Source organism: Ostrea edulis, chromosome 7 (assembly GCF_947568905.1).
Source record: "Ostrea edulis chromosome 7, xbOstEdul1.1, whole genome shotgun sequence".
NCBI classification, from domain to species: Eukaryota; Metazoa; Mollusca; class Bivalvia; order Ostreida; family Ostreidae; genus Ostrea; species Ostrea edulis.
Genome location: NC_079170.1, coordinates 5,960,169 through 5,978,154, shown reverse-complemented (window position 1 = coordinate 5,978,154; position 17,986 = coordinate 5,960,169). Strand labels below are relative to the sequence as shown.

At 38.2% G+C, this 17,986-nt stretch overlaps 19 non-coding genes across 19 annotated transcripts; all 19 read left to right on the top strand.

The window, feature by feature from the left end:
* The first annotated feature begins 112 nt into the window (after positions 1-112).
* LOC125657288 (U6 spliceosomal RNA) lies at positions 113-221 on the top strand. Its single transcript, XR_007363267.1, has one exon. It is a non-coding gene; the product is annotated as a U6 spliceosomal RNA (small nuclear RNA).
* A 469-nt stretch (positions 222-690) lies between these two features.
* On the top strand, positions 691-854 carry LOC130048864 (U1 spliceosomal RNA). Its single transcript, XR_008797407.1, has one exon. It is a non-coding gene; the product is annotated as a U1 spliceosomal RNA (small nuclear RNA).
* A 1,231-nt stretch (positions 855-2,085) lies between these two features.
* On the top strand, positions 2,086-2,194 carry LOC125657289 (U6 spliceosomal RNA). The gene has a single exon (XR_007363268.1). It is a non-coding gene; the product is annotated as a U6 spliceosomal RNA (small nuclear RNA).
* Positions 2,195-2,663: 469 nt separating this feature from the next.
* Positions 2,664-2,827, top strand: LOC125657270 (U1 spliceosomal RNA). Its single transcript, XR_007363250.1, has one exon. It is a non-coding gene; the product is annotated as a U1 spliceosomal RNA (small nuclear RNA).
* Positions 2,828-4,058: 1,231 nt separating this feature from the next.
* On the top strand, positions 4,059-4,167 carry LOC125657290 (U6 spliceosomal RNA). Its single transcript, XR_007363269.1, has one exon. It is a non-coding gene; the product is annotated as a U6 spliceosomal RNA (small nuclear RNA).
* Positions 4,168-4,636: 469 nt separating this feature from the next.
* Positions 4,637-4,800, top strand: LOC125657271 (U1 spliceosomal RNA). The gene has a single exon (XR_007363251.1). It is a non-coding gene; the product is annotated as a U1 spliceosomal RNA (small nuclear RNA).
* Positions 4,801-6,031: 1,231 nt separating this feature from the next.
* On the top strand, positions 6,032-6,140 carry LOC130048961 (U6 spliceosomal RNA). The gene has a single exon (XR_008797503.1). It is a non-coding gene; the product is annotated as a U6 spliceosomal RNA (small nuclear RNA).
* A 469-nt stretch (positions 6,141-6,609) lies between these two features.
* LOC130048863 (U1 spliceosomal RNA) lies at positions 6,610-6,773 on the top strand. The gene has a single exon (XR_008797406.1). It is a non-coding gene; the product is annotated as a U1 spliceosomal RNA (small nuclear RNA).
* Positions 6,774-8,004: 1,231 nt separating this feature from the next.
* Positions 8,005-8,113, top strand: LOC130048960 (U6 spliceosomal RNA). The gene has a single exon (XR_008797502.1). It is a non-coding gene; the product is annotated as a U6 spliceosomal RNA (small nuclear RNA).
* Positions 8,114-8,582: 469 nt separating this feature from the next.
* On the top strand, positions 8,583-8,746 carry LOC130048862 (U1 spliceosomal RNA). Its single transcript, XR_008797405.1, has one exon. It is a non-coding gene; the product is annotated as a U1 spliceosomal RNA (small nuclear RNA).
* A 1,231-nt stretch (positions 8,747-9,977) lies between these two features.
* Positions 9,978-10,086, top strand: LOC130048959 (U6 spliceosomal RNA). Its single transcript, XR_008797501.1, has one exon. It is a non-coding gene; the product is annotated as a U6 spliceosomal RNA (small nuclear RNA).
* Positions 10,087-10,555: 469 nt separating this feature from the next.
* LOC130048861 (U1 spliceosomal RNA) lies at positions 10,556-10,719 on the top strand. The gene has a single exon (XR_008797404.1). It is a non-coding gene; the product is annotated as a U1 spliceosomal RNA (small nuclear RNA).
* A 1,231-nt stretch (positions 10,720-11,950) lies between these two features.
* Positions 11,951-12,059, top strand: LOC130048958 (U6 spliceosomal RNA). The gene has a single exon (XR_008797500.1). It is a non-coding gene; the product is annotated as a U6 spliceosomal RNA (small nuclear RNA).
* Positions 12,060-12,528: 469 nt separating this feature from the next.
* On the top strand, positions 12,529-12,692 carry LOC130048859 (U1 spliceosomal RNA). The gene has a single exon (XR_008797402.1). It is a non-coding gene; the product is annotated as a U1 spliceosomal RNA (small nuclear RNA).
* Positions 12,693-13,923: 1,231 nt separating this feature from the next.
* Positions 13,924-14,032, top strand: LOC125657295 (U6 spliceosomal RNA). Its single transcript, XR_007363274.1, has one exon. It is a non-coding gene; the product is annotated as a U6 spliceosomal RNA (small nuclear RNA).
* Positions 14,033-14,501: 469 nt separating this feature from the next.
* On the top strand, positions 14,502-14,665 carry LOC130048858 (U1 spliceosomal RNA). Its single transcript, XR_008797401.1, has one exon. It is a non-coding gene; the product is annotated as a U1 spliceosomal RNA (small nuclear RNA).
* A 1,231-nt stretch (positions 14,666-15,896) lies between these two features.
* Positions 15,897-16,005, top strand: LOC130048956 (U6 spliceosomal RNA). The gene has a single exon (XR_008797498.1). It is a non-coding gene; the product is annotated as a U6 spliceosomal RNA (small nuclear RNA).
* A 469-nt stretch (positions 16,006-16,474) lies between these two features.
* Positions 16,475-16,638, top strand: LOC125657267 (U1 spliceosomal RNA). Its single transcript, XR_007363247.1, has one exon. It is a non-coding gene; the product is annotated as a U1 spliceosomal RNA (small nuclear RNA).
* Positions 16,639-17,869: 1,231 nt separating this feature from the next.
* Positions 17,870-17,978, top strand: LOC130048955 (U6 spliceosomal RNA). The gene has a single exon (XR_008797497.1). It is a non-coding gene; the product is annotated as a U6 spliceosomal RNA (small nuclear RNA).
* The last annotated feature ends 8 nt before the right edge of the window (positions 17,979-17,986 follow it).

The window sequence follows — 17,986 nt, the reverse complement described above, 5'->3', positions numbered from 1 at the left end:
TACGCAGTAACAACGTACTTCCAGATGTTTACAGTATGCAAATTCTTAAAACGTTTATTTCATACTACTCTCCGCTCAACAGTACTTATATTTTGTAGATGATTTTGCTTGTGTACTTGCTTTTCGGCAGTACATATATTAAAATTGGAACGATACAGAGAAGATTAGCATGGCCCCTGCGCAAGGATGACACGCAAATTCGTGAAGCGTTCCATATTTTTTTTTTTTTTTTTTTCTTATTTAAAAAAAAAAAAAAAAAAAAAAAATCCCCCCCCCCCTCCCCCGGGAGGATTCGAACCTGTCGCACACTGCTGTGCGCGGAGAACATTGCCCTAGTGAATTCTCTTTCTTGTAACTAAAGAAATTAACAGTAATAATCATATATTTCATGTCTTTTCCAAAGAAAAATTCAAGCAACCGAACGTTGGCTGTGCGAATTCGAACGTTCACAGTACGTCACAGTTAGAAAAACGGAGCGTTTGACAGAAAGGCGTGCGATGCGTGCTTGCAGTGTGTGAATTTCGCTTAGGGTTGAAGAGTCGCACAGGAGCAAGTAATCTGTGAGGGGCGATGTCATTTGGGGTATGTCCGTGTAGTAGAATGTATAATGGTGATGTCTATAATTTCTTAAACACTTCATTTTTGTAAGGCGGCATAGAATGAAATTGTCAAGTTCAACACAGCCAAGTCATACTTACCTGGTGCAGAGGGCACCCTGATCCCCAAGGGGGTCCCTCCAGGGCGAGGCCTTTCTATTGCACTTCAGATCGGCTGAACCTTGCGATCGCCCCAAATGCGGGCGACTCGGGCACGTAATTTTTAAGTGTGGGGGTCTGCGTTCGCGCTAACCCCTGGATATGCTCAATTGAAATTCAGATTGCACACATTGACCATAGAATTTTTCTTCAAATTAATTTTTATTGCTTGTAAATATCATCACATGTTTTTATTTCTAGTCATATACATTTGAAATTGGGTTTCATCAGAGTAGTTTTTAGATCATTAAGTATGCGCACTTTGTCCATGTATTTTCCCGCAGTTTGTCACTACATTTCGCTGATTATTGTGGTATTGTTAAATGTTACTGTCACATTATAATTTAATTGTTTTCCGTCACACAGATATCTGTATTTCGCTGTTATAAATTTGCAACAGGCCAATATATTTAAAATTTATTCCAAATGTTTTAAACCCAATTCAGTCCATTTTTACATTTTACTGCATGGAACCAAATATCGGAGTTACTCCCCTTTAACTGTGACCCTGTGTGCCTATTGTGACGTCGTATTCATGACAACGGATGTTGTGCAGATTGCCGAAACGTGTGGATTCATTTCTCTTCCCTGTTATTTTTCTTTTCTTCATGTTGTGAATTTCTTTTCGAAAAGCGCGTGCCATCGGGGTTTCTTGTGGCATTATTCGATATTTTTTAAAAGAAGAAAGTGGACATGTAACAGTGAGAACAGAACAGAAAATGATAGGATAAAACAACACAAACACAAAAATAAGGTCAGTTTTATTTTTACTGCAATTCAATTCAGTTTTTAGCAACGTATAACATGGTGTTTATACACTCTGTCGCATTGACTTATCATCCCGCGCGTTGTCCGGCAGGACAATTGTTTATCTCTCTCTCTCCCCGCACTTCTGCACAGCATCGCTAGGCCGCCTGGACATTGGGGGTGAATTTGTCAAGGCGTAGTGTGAAATGGGGAATGCACTGAAACTTGTTGGACAGGAAAAATTAGGTAAAACATACAGACAGACTAACGAACTGATAATTATTTTATTAATTTGTTTGTTTTGTTGGGTTTAGAATTTTACCATGTTATGTATATAATCTATGATGACATAAGAGAAAATGCTTTACACTGTTCTCTAAATGTGAATTTTTCATTTTATTTCATTTTTTAAAAATGACACATGTGTGAAAGGTGTATGTGTGCGTGTGTGTAGCAGTTGTCTTTCTTGTATACGCAGTAACAACGTACTTCCAGATGTTTACAGTATGCAAATTCTTAAAACGTTTATTTCATACTACTCTCCGCTCAACAGTACTTATATTTTGTAGATGATTTTGCTTGTGTACTTGCTTTTCGGCAGTACATATATTAAAATTGGAACGATACAGAGAAGATTAGCATGGCCCCTGCGCAAGGATGACACGCAAATTCGTGAAGCGTTCCATATTTTTTTTTTTTTTTTTTTCTTATTTAAAAAAAAAAAAAAAAAAAAAAAATCCCCCCCCCCCTCCCCCGGGAGGATTCGAACCTGTCGCACACTGCTGTGCGCGGAGAACATTGCCCTAGTGAATTCTCTTTCTTGTAACTAAAGAAATTAACAGTAATAATCATATATTTCATGTCTTTTCCAAAGAAAAATTCAAGCAACCGAACGTTGGCTGTGCGAATTCGAACGTTCACAGTACGTCACAGTTAGAAAAACGGAGCGTTTGACAGAAAGGCGTGCGATGCGTGCTTGCAGTGTGTGAATTTCGCTTAGGGTTGAAGAGTCGCACAGGAGCAAGTAATCTGTGAGGGGCGATGTCATTTGGGGTATGTCCGTGTAGTAGAATGTATAATGGTGATGTCTATAATTTCTTAAACACTTCATTTTTGTAAGGCGGCATAGAATGAAATTGTCAAGTTCAACACAGCCAAGTCATACTTACCTGGTGCAGAGGGCACCCTGATCCCCAAGGGGGTCCCTCCAGGGCGAGGCCTTTCTATTGCACTTCAGATCGGCTGAACCTTGCGATCGCCCCAAATGCGGGCGACTCGGGCACGTAATTTTTAAGTGTGGGGGTCTGCGTTCGCGCTAACCCCTGGATATGCTCAATTGAAATTCAGATTGCACACATTGACCATAGAATTTTTCTTCAAATTAATTTTTATTGCTTGTAAATATCATCACATGTTTTTATTTCTAGTCATATACATTTGAAATTGGGTTTCATCAGAGTAGTTTTTAGATCATTAAGTATGCGCACTTTGTCCATGTATTTTCCCGCAGTTTGTCACTACATTTCGCTGATTATTGTGGTATTGTTAAATGTTACTGTCACATTATAATTTAATTGTTTTCCGTCACACAGATATCTGTATTTCGCTGTTATAAATTTGCAACAGGCCAATATATTTAAAATTTATTCCAAATGTTTTAAACCCAATTCAGTCCATTTTTACATTTTACTGCATGGAACCAAATATCGGAGTTACTCCCCTTTAACTGTGACCCTGTGTGCCTATTGTGACGTCGTATTCATGACAACGGATGTTGTGCAGATTGCCGAAACGTGTGGATTCATTTCTCTTCCCTGTTATTTTTCTTTTCTTCATGTTGTGAATTTCTTTTCGAAAAGCGCGTGCCATCGGGGTTTCTTGTGGCATTATTCGATATTTTTTAAAAGAAGAAAGTGGACATGTAACAGTGAGAACAGAACAGAAAATGATAGGATAAAACAACACAAACACAAAAATAAGGTCAGTTTTATTTTTACTGCAATTCAATTCAGTTTTTAGCAACGTATAACATGGTGTTTATACACTCTGTCGCATTGACTTATCATCCCGCGCGTTGTCCGGCAGGACAATTGTTTATCTCTCTCTCTCCCCGCACTTCTGCACAGCATCGCTAGGCCGCCTGGACATTGGGGGTGAATTTGTCAAGGCGTAGTGTGAAATGGGGAATGCACTGAAACTTGTTGGACAGGAAAAATTAGGTAAAACATACAGACAGACTAACGAACTGATAATTATTTTATTAATTTGTTTGTTTTGTTGGGTTTAGAATTTTACCATGTTATGTATATAATCTATGATGACATAAGAGAAAATGCTTTACACTGTTCTCTAAATGTGAATTTTTCATTTTATTTCATTTTTTAAAAATGACACATGTGTGAAAGGTGTATGTGTGCGTGTGTGTAGCAGTTGTCTTTCTTGTATACGCAGTAACAACGTACTTCCAGATGTTTACAGTATGCAAATTCTTAAAACGTTTATTTCATACTACTCTCCGCTCAACAGTACTTATATTTTGTAGATGATTTTGCTTGTGTACTTGCTTTTCGGCAGTACATATATTAAAATTGGAACGATACAGAGAAGATTAGCATGGCCCCTGCGCAAGGATGACACGCAAATTCGTGAAGCGTTCCATATTTTTTTTTTTTTTTTTTTCTTATTTAAAAAAAAAAAAAAAAAAAAAAAATCCCCCCCCCCCTCCCCCGGGAGGATTCGAACCTGTCGCACACTGCTGTGCGCGGAGAACATTGCCCTAGTGAATTCTCTTTCTTGTAACTAAAGAAATTAACAGTAATAATCATATATTTCATGTCTTTTCCAAAGAAAAATTCAAGCAACCGAACGTTGGCTGTGCGAATTCGAACGTTCACAGTACGTCACAGTTAGAAAAACGGAGCGTTTGACAGAAAGGCGTGCGATGCGTGCTTGCAGTGTGTGAATTTCGCTTAGGGTTGAAGAGTCGCACAGGAGCAAGTAATCTGTGAGGGGCGATGTCATTTGGGGTATGTCCGTGTAGTAGAATGTATAATGGTGATGTCTATAATTTCTTAAACACTTCATTTTTGTAAGGCGGCATAGAATGAAATTGTCAAGTTCAACACAGCCAAGTCATACTTACCTGGTGCAGAGGGCACCCTGATCCCCAAGGGGGTCCCTCCAGGGCGAGGCCTTTCTATTGCACTTCAGATCGGCTGAACCTTGCGATCGCCCCAAATGCGGGCGACTCGGGCACGTAATTTTTAAGTGTGGGGGTCTGCGTTCGCGCTAACCCCTGGATATGCTCAATTGAAATTCAGATTGCACACATTGACCATAGAATTTTTCTTCAAATTAATTTTTATTGCTTGTAAATATCATCACATGTTTTTATTTCTAGTCATATACATTTGAAATTGGGTTTCATCAGAGTAGTTTTTAGATCATTAAGTATGCGCACTTTGTCCATGTATTTTCCCGCAGTTTGTCACTACATTTCGCTGATTATTGTGGTATTGTTAAATGTTACTGTCACATTATAATTTAATTGTTTTCCGTCACACAGATATCTGTATTTCGCTGTTATAAATTTGCAACAGGCCAATATATTTAAAATTTATTCCAAATGTTTTAAACCCAATTCAGTCCATTTTTACATTTTACTGCATGGAACCAAATATCGGAGTTACTCCCCTTTAACTGTGACCCTGTGTGCCTATTGTGACGTCGTATTCATGACAACGGATGTTGTGCAGATTGCCGAAACGTGTGGATTCATTTCTCTTCCCTGTTATTTTTCTTTTCTTCATGTTGTGAATTTCTTTTCGAAAAGCGCGTGCCATCGGGGTTTCTTGTGGCATTATTCGATATTTTTTAAAAGAAGAAAGTGGACATGTAACAGTGAGAACAGAACAGAAAATGATAGGATAAAACAACACAAACACAAAAATAAGGTCAGTTTTATTTTTACTGCAATTCAATTCAGTTTTTAGCAACGTATAACATGGTGTTTATACACTCTGTCGCATTGACTTATCATCCCGCGCGTTGTCCGGCAGGACAATTGTTTATCTCTCTCTCTCCCCGCACTTCTGCACAGCATCGCTAGGCCGCCTGGACATTGGGGGTGAATTTGTCAAGGCGTAGTGTGAAATGGGGAATGCACTGAAACTTGTTGGACAGGAAAAATTAGGTAAAACATACAGACAGACTAACGAACTGATAATTATTTTATTAATTTGTTTGTTTTGTTGGGTTTAGAATTTTACCATGTTATGTATATAATCTATGATGACATAAGAGAAAATGCTTTACACTGTTCTCTAAATGTGAATTTTTCATTTTATTTCATTTTTTAAAAATGACACATGTGTGAAAGGTGTATGTGTGCGTGTGTGTAGCAGTTGTCTTTCTTGTATACGCAGTAACAACGTACTTCCAGATGTTTACAGTATGCAAATTCTTAAAACGTTTATTTCATACTACTCTCCGCTCAACAGTACTTATATTTTGTAGATGATTTTGCTTGTGTACTTGCTTTTCGGCAGTACATATATTAAAATTGGAACGATACAGAGAAGATTAGCATGGCCCCTGCGCAAGGATGACACGCAAATTCGTGAAGCGTTCCATATTTTTTTTTTTTTTTTTTTCTTATTTAAAAAAAAAAAAAAAAAAAAAAAATCCCCCCCCCCCTCCCCCGGGAGGATTCGAACCTGTCGCACACTGCTGTGCGCGGAGAACATTGCCCTAGTGAATTCTCTTTCTTGTAACTAAAGAAATTAACAGTAATAATCATATATTTCATGTCTTTTCCAAAGAAAAATTCAAGCAACCGAACGTTGGCTGTGCGAATTCGAACGTTCACAGTACGTCACAGTTAGAAAAACGGAGCGTTTGACAGAAAGGCGTGCGATGCGTGCTTGCAGTGTGTGAATTTCGCTTAGGGTTGAAGAGTCGCACAGGAGCAAGTAATCTGTGAGGGGCGATGTCATTTGGGGTATGTCCGTGTAGTAGAATGTATAATGGTGATGTCTATAATTTCTTAAACACTTCATTTTTGTAAGGCGGCATAGAATGAAATTGTCAAGTTCAACACAGCCAAGTCATACTTACCTGGTGCAGAGGGCACCCTGATCCCCAAGGGGGTCCCTCCAGGGCGAGGCCTTTCTATTGCACTTCAGATCGGCTGAACCTTGCGATCGCCCCAAATGCGGGCGACTCGGGCACGTAATTTTTAAGTGTGGGGGTCTGCGTTCGCGCTAACCCCTGGATATGCTCAATTGAAATTCAGATTGCACACATTGACCATAGAATTTTTCTTCAAATTAATTTTTATTGCTTGTAAATATCATCACATGTTTTTATTTCTAGTCATATACATTTGAAATTGGGTTTCATCAGAGTAGTTTTTAGATCATTAAGTATGCGCACTTTGTCCATGTATTTTCCCGCAGTTTGTCACTACATTTCGCTGATTATTGTGGTATTGTTAAATGTTACTGTCACATTATAATTTAATTGTTTTCCGTCACACAGATATCTGTATTTCGCTGTTATAAATTTGCAACAGGCCAATATATTTAAAATTTATTCCAAATGTTTTAAACCCAATTCAGTCCATTTTTACATTTTACTGCATGGAACCAAATATCGGAGTTACTCCCCTTTAACTGTGACCCTGTGTGCCTATTGTGACGTCGTATTCATGACAACGGATGTTGTGCAGATTGCCGAAACGTGTGGATTCATTTCTCTTCCCTGTTATTTTTCTTTTCTTCATGTTGTGAATTTCTTTTCGAAAAGCGCGTGCCATCGGGGTTTCTTGTGGCATTATTCGATATTTTTTAAAAGAAGAAAGTGGACATGTAACAGTGAGAACAGAACAGAAAATGATAGGATAAAACAACACAAACACAAAAATAAGGTCAGTTTTATTTTTACTGCAATTCAATTCAGTTTTTAGCAACGTATAACATGGTGTTTATACACTCTGTCGCATTGACTTATCATCCCGCGCGTTGTCCGGCAGGACAATTGTTTATCTCTCTCTCTCCCCGCACTTCTGCACAGCATCGCTAGGCCGCCTGGACATTGGGGGTGAATTTGTCAAGGCGTAGTGTGAAATGGGGAATGCACTGAAACTTGTTGGACAGGAAAAATTAGGTAAAACATACAGACAGACTAACGAACTGATAATTATTTTATTAATTTGTTTGTTTTGTTGGGTTTAGAATTTTACCATGTTATGTATATAATCTATGATGACATAAGAGAAAATGCTTTACACTGTTCTCTAAATGTGAATTTTTCATTTTATTTCATTTTTTAAAAATGACACATGTGTGAAAGGTGTATGTGTGCGTGTGTGTAGCAGTTGTCTTTCTTGTATACGCAGTAACAACGTACTTCCAGATGTTTACAGTATGCAAATTCTTAAAACGTTTATTTCATACTACTCTCCGCTCAACAGTACTTATATTTTGTAGATGATTTTGCTTGTGTACTTGCTTTTCGGCAGTACATATATTAAAATTGGAACGATACAGAGAAGATTAGCATGGCCCCTGCGCAAGGATGACACGCAAATTCGTGAAGCGTTCCATATTTTTTTTTTTTTTTTTTTCTTATTTAAAAAAAAAAAAAAAAAAAAAAAATCCCCCCCCCCCTCCCCCGGGAGGATTCGAACCTGTCGCACACTGCTGTGCGCGGAGAACATTGCCCTAGTGAATTCTCTTTCTTGTAACTAAAGAAATTAACAGTAATAATCATATATTTCATGTCTTTTCCAAAGAAAAATTCAAGCAACCGAACGTTGGCTGTGCGAATTCGAACGTTCACAGTACGTCACAGTTAGAAAAACGGAGCGTTTGACAGAAAGGCGTGCGATGCGTGCTTGCAGTGTGTGAATTTCGCTTAGGGTTGAAGAGTCGCACAGGAGCAAGTAATCTGTGAGGGGCGATGTCATTTGGGGTATGTCCGTGTAGTAGAATGTATAATGGTGATGTCTATAATTTCTTAAACACTTCATTTTTGTAAGGCGGCATAGAATGAAATTGTCAAGTTCAACACAGCCAAGTCATACTTACCTGGTGCAGAGGGCACCCTGATCCCCAAGGGGGTCCCTCCAGGGCGAGGCCTTTCTATTGCACTTCAGATCGGCTGAACCTTGCGATCGCCCCAAATGCGGGCGACTCGGGCACGTAATTTTTAAGTGTGGGGGTCTGCGTTCGCGCTAACCCCTGGATATGCTCAATTGAAATTCAGATTGCACACATTGACCATAGAATTTTTCTTCAAATTAATTTTTATTGCTTGTAAATATCATCACATGTTTTTATTTCTAGTCATATACATTTGAAATTGGGTTTCATCAGAGTAGTTTTTAGATCATTAAGTATGCGCACTTTGTCCATGTATTTTCCCGCAGTTTGTCACTACATTTCGCTGATTATTGTGGTATTGTTAAATGTTACTGTCACATTATAATTTAATTGTTTTCCGTCACACAGATATCTGTATTTCGCTGTTATAAATTTGCAACAGGCCAATATATTTAAAATTTATTCCAAATGTTTTAAACCCAATTCAGTCCATTTTTACATTTTACTGCATGGAACCAAATATCGGAGTTACTCCCCTTTAACTGTGACCCTGTGTGCCTATTGTGACGTCGTATTCATGACAACGGATGTTGTGCAGATTGCCGAAACGTGTGGATTCATTTCTCTTCCCTGTTATTTTTCTTTTCTTCATGTTGTGAATTTCTTTTCGAAAAGCGCGTGCCATCGGGGTTTCTTGTGGCATTATTCGATATTTTTTAAAAGAAGAAAGTGGACATGTAACAGTGAGAACAGAACAGAAAATGATAGGATAAAACAACACAAACACAAAAATAAGGTCAGTTTTATTTTTACTGCAATTCAATTCAGTTTTTAGCAACGTATAACATGGTGTTTATACACTCTGTCGCATTGACTTATCATCCCGCGCGTTGTCCGGCAGGACAATTGTTTATCTCTCTCTCTCCCCGCACTTCTGCACAGCATCGCTAGGCCGCCTGGACATTGGGGGTGAATTTGTCAAGGCGTAGTGTGAAATGGGGAATGCACTGAAACTTGTTGGACAGGAAAAATTAGGTAAAACATACAGACAGACTAACGAACTGATAATTATTTTATTAATTTGTTTGTTTTGTTGGGTTTAGAATTTTACCATGTTATGTATATAATCTATGATGACATAAGAGAAAATGCTTTACACTGTTCTCTAAATGTGAATTTTTCATTTTATTTCATTTTTTAAAAATGACACATGTGTGAAAGGTGTATGTGTGCGTGTGTGTAGCAGTTGTCTTTCTTGTATACGCAGTAACAACGTACTTCCAGATGTTTACAGTATGCAAATTCTTAAAACGTTTATTTCATACTACTCTCCGCTCAACAGTACTTATATTTTGTAGATGATTTTGCTTGTGTACTTGCTTTTCGGCAGTACATATATTAAAATTGGAACGATACAGAGAAGATTAGCATGGCCCCTGCGCAAGGATGACACGCAAATTCGTGAAGCGTTCCATATTTTTTTTTTTTTTTTTTTCTTATTTAAAAAAAAAAAAAAAAAAAAAAAATCCCCCCCCCCCTCCCCCGGGAGGATTCGAACCTGTCGCACACTGCTGTGCGCGGAGAACATTGCCCTAGTGAATTCTCTTTCTTGTAACTAAAGAAATTAACAGTAATAATCATATATTTCATGTCTTTTCCAAAGAAAAATTCAAGCAACCGAACGTTGGCTGTGCGAATTCGAACGTTCACAGTACGTCACAGTTAGAAAAACGGAGCGTTTGACAGAAAGGCGTGCGATGCGTGCTTGCAGTGTGTGAATTTCGCTTAGGGTTGAAGAGTCGCACAGGAGCAAGTAATCTGTGAGGGGCGATGTCATTTGGGGTATGTCCGTGTAGTAGAATGTATAATGGTGATGTCTATAATTTCTTAAACACTTCATTTTTGTAAGGCGGCATAGAATGAAATTGTCAAGTTCAACACAGCCAAGTCATACTTACCTGGTGCAGAGGGCACCCTGATCCCCAAGGGGGTCCCTCCAGGGCGAGGCCTTTCTATTGCACTTCAGATCGGCTGAACCTTGCGATCGCCCCAAATGCGGGCGACTCGGGCACGTAATTTTTAAGTGTGGGGGTCTGCGTTCGCGCTAACCCCTGGATATGCTCAATTGAAATTCAGATTGCACACATTGACCATAGAATTTTTCTTCAAATTAATTTTTATTGCTTGTAAATATCATCACATGTTTTTATTTCTAGTCATATACATTTGAAATTGGGTTTCATCAGAGTAGTTTTTAGATCATTAAGTATGCGCACTTTGTCCATGTATTTTCCCGCAGTTTGTCACTACATTTCGCTGATTATTGTGGTATTGTTAAATGTTACTGTCACATTATAATTTAATTGTTTTCCGTCACACAGATATCTGTATTTCGCTGTTATAAATTTGCAACAGGCCAATATATTTAAAATTTATTCCAAATGTTTTAAACCCAATTCAGTCCATTTTTACATTTTACTGCATGGAACCAAATATCGGAGTTACTCCCCTTTAACTGTGACCCTGTGTGCCTATTGTGACGTCGTATTCATGACAACGGATGTTGTGCAGATTGCCGAAACGTGTGGATTCATTTCTCTTCCCTGTTATTTTTCTTTTCTTCATGTTGTGAATTTCTTTTCGAAAAGCGCGTGCCATCGGGGTTTCTTGTGGCATTATTCGATATTTTTTAAAAGAAGAAAGTGGACATGTAACAGTGAGAACAGAACAGAAAATGATAGGATAAAACAACACAAACACAAAAATAAGGTCAGTTTTATTTTTACTGCAATTCAATTCAGTTTTTAGCAACGTATAACATGGTGTTTATACACTCTGTCGCATTGACTTATCATCCCGCGCGTTGTCCGGCAGGACAATTGTTTATCTCTCTCTCTCCCCGCACTTCTGCACAGCATCGCTAGGCCGCCTGGACATTGGGGGTGAATTTGTCAAGGCGTAGTGTGAAATGGGGAATGCACTGAAACTTGTTGGACAGGAAAAATTAGGTAAAACATACAGACAGACTAACGAACTGATAATTATTTTATTAATTTGTTTGTTTTGTTGGGTTTAGAATTTTACCATGTTATGTATATAATCTATGATGACATAAGAGAAAATGCTTTACACTGTTCTCTAAATGTGAATTTTTCATTTTATTTCATTTTTTAAAAATGACACATGTGTGAAAGGTGTATGTGTGCGTGTGTGTAGCAGTTGTCTTTCTTGTATACGCAGTAACAACGTACTTCCAGATGTTTACAGTATGCAAATTCTTAAAACGTTTATTTCATACTACTCTCCGCTCAACAGTACTTATATTTTGTAGATGATTTTGCTTGTGTACTTGCTTTTCGGCAGTACATATATTAAAATTGGAACGATACAGAGAAGATTAGCATGGCCCCTGCGCAAGGATGACACGCAAATTCGTGAAGCGTTCCATATTTTTTTTTTTTTTTTTTTCTTATTTAAAAAAAAAAAAAAAAAAAAAAAATCCCCCCCCCCCTCCCCCGGGAGGATTCGAACCTGTCGCACACTGCTGTGCGCGGAGAACATTGCCCTAGTGAATTCTCTTTCTTGTAACTAAAGAAATTAACAGTAATAATCATATATTTCATGTCTTTTCCAAAGAAAAATTCAAGCAACCGAACGTTGGCTGTGCGAATTCGAACGTTCACAGTACGTCACAGTTAGAAAAACGGAGCGTTTGACAGAAAGGCGTGCGATGCGTGCTTGCAGTGTGTGAATTTCGCTTAGGGTTGAAGAGTCGCACAGGAGCAAGTAATCTGTGAGGGGCGATGTCATTTGGGGTATGTCCGTGTAGTAGAATGTATAATGGTGATGTCTATAATTTCTTAAACACTTCATTTTTGTAAGGCGGCATAGAATGAAATTGTCAAGTTCAACACAGCCAAGTCATACTTACCTGGTGCAGAGGGCACCCTGATCCCCAAGGGGGTCCCTCCAGGGCGAGGCCTTTCTATTGCACTTCAGATCGGCTGAACCTTGCGATCGCCCCAAATGCGGGCGACTCGGGCACGTAATTTTTAAGTGTGGGGGTCTGCGTTCGCGCTAACCCCTGGATATGCTCAATTGAAATTCAGATTGCACACATTGACCATAGAATTTTTCTTCAAATTAATTTTTATTGCTTGTAAATATCATCACATGTTTTTATTTCTAGTCATATACATTTGAAATTGGGTTTCATCAGAGTAGTTTTTAGATCATTAAGTATGCGCACTTTGTCCATGTATTTTCCCGCAGTTTGTCACTACATTTCGCTGATTATTGTGGTATTGTTAAATGTTACTGTCACATTATAATTTAATTGTTTTCCGTCACACAGATATCTGTATTTCGCTGTTATAAATTTGCAACAGGCCAATATATTTAAAATTTATTCCAAATGTTTTAAACCCAATTCAGTCCATTTTTACATTTTACTGCATGGAACCAAATATCGGAGTTACTCCCCTTTAACTGTGACCCTGTGTGCCTATTGTGACGTCGTATTCATGACAACGGATGTTGTGCAGATTGCCGAAACGTGTGGATTCATTTCTCTTCCCTGTTATTTTTCTTTTCTTCATGTTGTGAATTTCTTTTCGAAAAGCGCGTGCCATCGGGGTTTCTTGTGGCATTATTCGATATTTTTTAAAAGAAGAAAGTGGACATGTAACAGTGAGAACAGAACAGAAAATGATAGGATAAAACAACACAAACACAAAAATAAGGTCAGTTTTATTTTTACTGCAATTCAATTCAGTTTTTAGCAACGTATAACATGGTGTTTATACACTCTGTCGCATTGACTTATCATCCCGCGCGTTGTCCGGCAGGACAATTGTTTATCTCTCTCTCTCCCCGCACTTCTGCACAGCATCGCTAGGCCGCCTGGACATTGGGGGTGAATTTGTCAAGGCGTAGTGTGAAATGGGGAATGCACTGAAACTTGTTGGACAGGAAAAATTAGGTAAAACATACAGACAGACTAACGAACTGATAATTATTTTATTAATTTGTTTGTTTTGTTGGGTTTAGAATTTTACCATGTTATGTATATAATCTATGATGACATAAGAGAAAATGCTTTACACTGTTCTCTAAATGTGAATTTTTCATTTTATTTCATTTTTTAAAAATGACACATGTGTGAAAGGTGTATGTGTGCGTGTGTGTAGCAGTTGTCTTTCTTGTATACGCAGTAACAACGTACTTCCAGATGTTTACAGTATGCAAATTCTTAAAACGTTTATTTCATACTACTCTCCGCTCAACAGTACTTATATTTTGTAGATGATTTTGCTTGTGTACTTGCTTTTCGGCAGTACATATATTAAAATTGGAACGATACAGAGAAGATTAGCATGGCCCCTGCGCAAGGATGACACGCAAATTCGTGAAGCGTTCCATATTTTTTTTTTTTTTTTTTTCTTATTTAAAAAAAAAAAAAAAAAAAAAAAATCCCCCCCCCCCTCCCCCGGGAGGATTCGAACCTGTCGCACACTGCTGTGCGCGGAGAACATTGCCCTAGTGAATTCTCTTTCTTGTAACTAAAGAAATTAACAGTAATAATCATATATTTCATGTCTTTTCCAAAGAAAAATTCAAGCAACCGAACGTTGGCTGTGCGAATTCGAACGTTCACAGTACGTCACAGTTAGAAAAACGGAGCGTTTGACAGAAAGGCGTGCGATGCGTGCTTGCAGTGTGTGAATTTCGCTTAGGGTTGAAGAGTCGCACAGGAGCAAGTAATCTGTGAGGGGCGATGTCATTTGGGGTATGTCCGTGTAGTAGAATGTATAATGGTGATGTCTATAATTTCTTAAACACTTCATTTTTGTAAGGCGGCATAGAATGAAATTGTCAAGTTCAACACAGCCAAGTCATACTTACCTGGTGCAGAGGGCACCCTGATCCCCAAGGGGGTCCCTCCAGGGCGAGGCCTTTCTATTGCACTTCAGATCGGCTGAACCTTGCGATCGCCCCAAATGCGGGCGACTCGGGCACGTAATTTTTAAGTGTGGGGGTCTGCGTTCGCGCTAACCCCTGGATATGCTCAATTGAAATTCAGATTGCACACATTGACCATAGAATTTTTCTTCAAATTAATTTTTATTGCTTGTAAATATCATCACATGTTTTTATTTCTAGTCATATACATTTGAAATTGGGTTTCATCAGAGTAGTTTTTAGATCATTAAGTATGCGCACTTTGTCCATGTATTTTCCCGCAGTTTGTCACTACATTTCGCTGATTATTGTGGTATTGTTAAATGTTACTGTCACATTATAATTTAATTGTTTTCCGTCACACAGATATCTGTATTTCGCTGTTATAAATTTGCAACAGGCCAATATATTTAAAATTTATTCCAAATGTTTTAAACCCAATTCAGTCCATTTTTACATTTTACTGCATGGAACCAAATATCGGAGTTACTCCCCTTTAACTGTGACCCTGTGTGCCTATTGTGACGTCGTATTCATGACAACGGATGTTGTGCAGATTGCCGAAACGTGTGGATTCATTTCTCTTCCCTGTTATTTTTCTTTTCTTCATGTTGTGAATTTCTTTTCGAAAAGCGCGTGCCATCGGGGTTTCTTGTGGCATTATTCGATATTTTTTAAAAGAAGAAAGTGGACATGTAACAGTGAGAACAGAACAGAAAATGATAGGATAAAACAACACAAACACAAAAATAAGGTCAGTTTTATTTTTACTGCAATTCAATTCAGTTTTTAGCAACGTATAACATGGTGTTTATACACTCTGTCGCATTGACTTATCATCCCGCGCGTTGTCCGGCAGGACAATTGTTTATCTCTCTCTCTCCCCGCACTTCTGCACAGCATCGCTAGGCCGCCTGGACATTGGGGGTGAATTTGTCAAGGCGTAGTGTGAAATGGGGAATGCACTGAAACTTGTTGGACAGGAAAAATTAGGTAAAACATACAGACAGACTAACGAACTGATAATTATTTTATTAATTTGTTTGTTTTGTTGGGTTTAGAATTTTACCATGTTATGTATATAATCTATGATGACATAAGAGAAAATGCTTTACACTGTTCTCTAAATGTGAATTTTTCATTTTATTTCATTTTTTAAAAATGACACATGTGTGAAAGGTGTATGTGTGCGTGTGTGTAGCAGTTGTCTTTCTTGTATACGCAGTAACAACGTACTTCCAGATGTTTACAGTATGCAAATTCTTAAAACGTTTATTTCATACTACTCTCCGCTCAACAGTACTTATATTTTGTAGATGATTTTGCTTGTGTACTTGCTTTTCGGCAGTACATATATTAAAATTGGAACGATACAGAGAAGATTAGCATGGCCCCTGCGCAAGGATGACACGCAAATTCGTGAAGCGTTCCATATTTTTTTTTTTTTTTTTTTCTTATTTAAAAAAAAAAAAAAAAAAAAAAAATCCCCCCCCCCCTCCCCCGGGAGGATTCGAACCTGTCGCACACTGCTGTGCGCGGAGAACATTGCCCTAGTGAATTCTCTTTCTTGTAACTAAAGAAATTAACAGTAATAATCATATATTTCATGTCTTTTCCAAAGAAAAATTCAAGCAACCGAACGTTGGCTGTGCGAATTCGAACGTTCACAGTACGTCACAGTTAGAAAAACGGAGCGTTTGACAGAAAGGCGTGCGATGCGTGCTTGCAGTGTGTGAATTTCGCTTAGGGTTGAAGAGTCGCACAGGAGCAAGTAATCTGTGAGGGGCGATGTCATTTGGGGTATGTCCGTGTAGTAGAATGTATAATGGTGATGTCTATAATTTCTTAAACACTTCATTTTTGTAAGGCGGCATAGAATGAAATTGTCAAGTTCAACACAGCCAAGTCATACTTACCTGGTGCAGAGGGCACCCTGATCCCCAAGGGGGTCCCTCCAGGGCGAGGCCTTTCTATTGCACTTCAGATCGGCTGAACCTTGCGATCGCCCCAAATGCGGGCGACTCGGGCACGTAATTTTTAAGTGTGGGGGTCTGCGTTCGCGCTAACCCCTGGATATGCTCAATTGAAATTCAGATTGCACACATTGACCATAGAATTTTTCTTCAAATTAATTTTTATTGCTTGTAAATATCATCACATGTTTTTATTTCTAGTCATATACATTTGAAATTGGGTTTCATCAGAGTAGTTTTTAGATCATTAAGTATGCGCACTTTGTCCATGTATTTTCCCGCAGTTTGTCACTACATTTCGCTGATTATTGTGGTATTGTTAAATGTTACTGTCACATTATAATTTAATTGTTTTCCGTCACACAGATATCTGTATTTCGCTGTTATAAATTTGCAACAGGCCAATATATTTAAAATTTATTCCAAATGTTTTAAACCCAATTCAGTCCATTTTTACATTTTACTGCATGGAACCAAATATCGGAGTTACTCCCCTTTAACTGTGACCCTGTGTGCCTATTGTGACGTCGTATTCATGACAACGGATGTTGTGCAGATTGCCGAAACGTGTGGATTCATTTCTCTTCCCTGTTATTTTTCTTTTCTTCATGTTGTGAATTTCTTTTCGAAAAGCGCGTGCCATCGGGGTTTCTTGTGGCATTATTCGATATTTTTTAAAAGAAGAAAGTGGACATGTAACAGTGAGAACAGAACAGAAAATGATAGGATAAAACAACACAAACACAAAAATAAGGTCAGTTTTATTTTTACTGCAATTCAATTCAGTTTTTAGCAACGTATAACATGGTGTTTATACACTCTGTCGCATTGACTTATCATCCCGCGCGTTGTCCGGCAGGACAATTGTTTATCTCTCTCTCTCCCCGCACTTCTGCACAGCATCGCTAGGCCGCCTGGACATTGGGGGTGAATTTGTCAAGGCGTAGTGTGAAATGGGGAATGCACTGAAACTTGTTGGACAGGAAAAATTAGGTAAAACATACAGACAGACTAACGAACTGATAATTATTTTATTAATTTGTTTGTTTTGTTGGGTTTAGAATTTTACCATGTTATGTATATAATCTATGATGACATAAGAGAAAATGCTTTACACTGTTCTCTAAATGTGAATTTTTCATTTTATTTCATTTTTTAAAAATGACACATGTGTGAAAGGTGTATGTGTGCGTGTGTGTAGCAGTTGTCTTTCTTGTATACGCAGTAACAACGTACTTCCAGATGTTTACAGTATGCAAATTCTTAAAACGTTTATTTCATACTACTCTCCGCTCAACAGTACTTATATTTTGTAGATGATTTTGCTTGTGTACTTGCTTTTCGGCAGTACATATATTAAAATTGGAACGATACAGAGAAGATTAGCATGGCCCCTGCGCAAGGATGACACGCAAATTCGTGAAGCGTTCCATATTTTTTTTTTTTT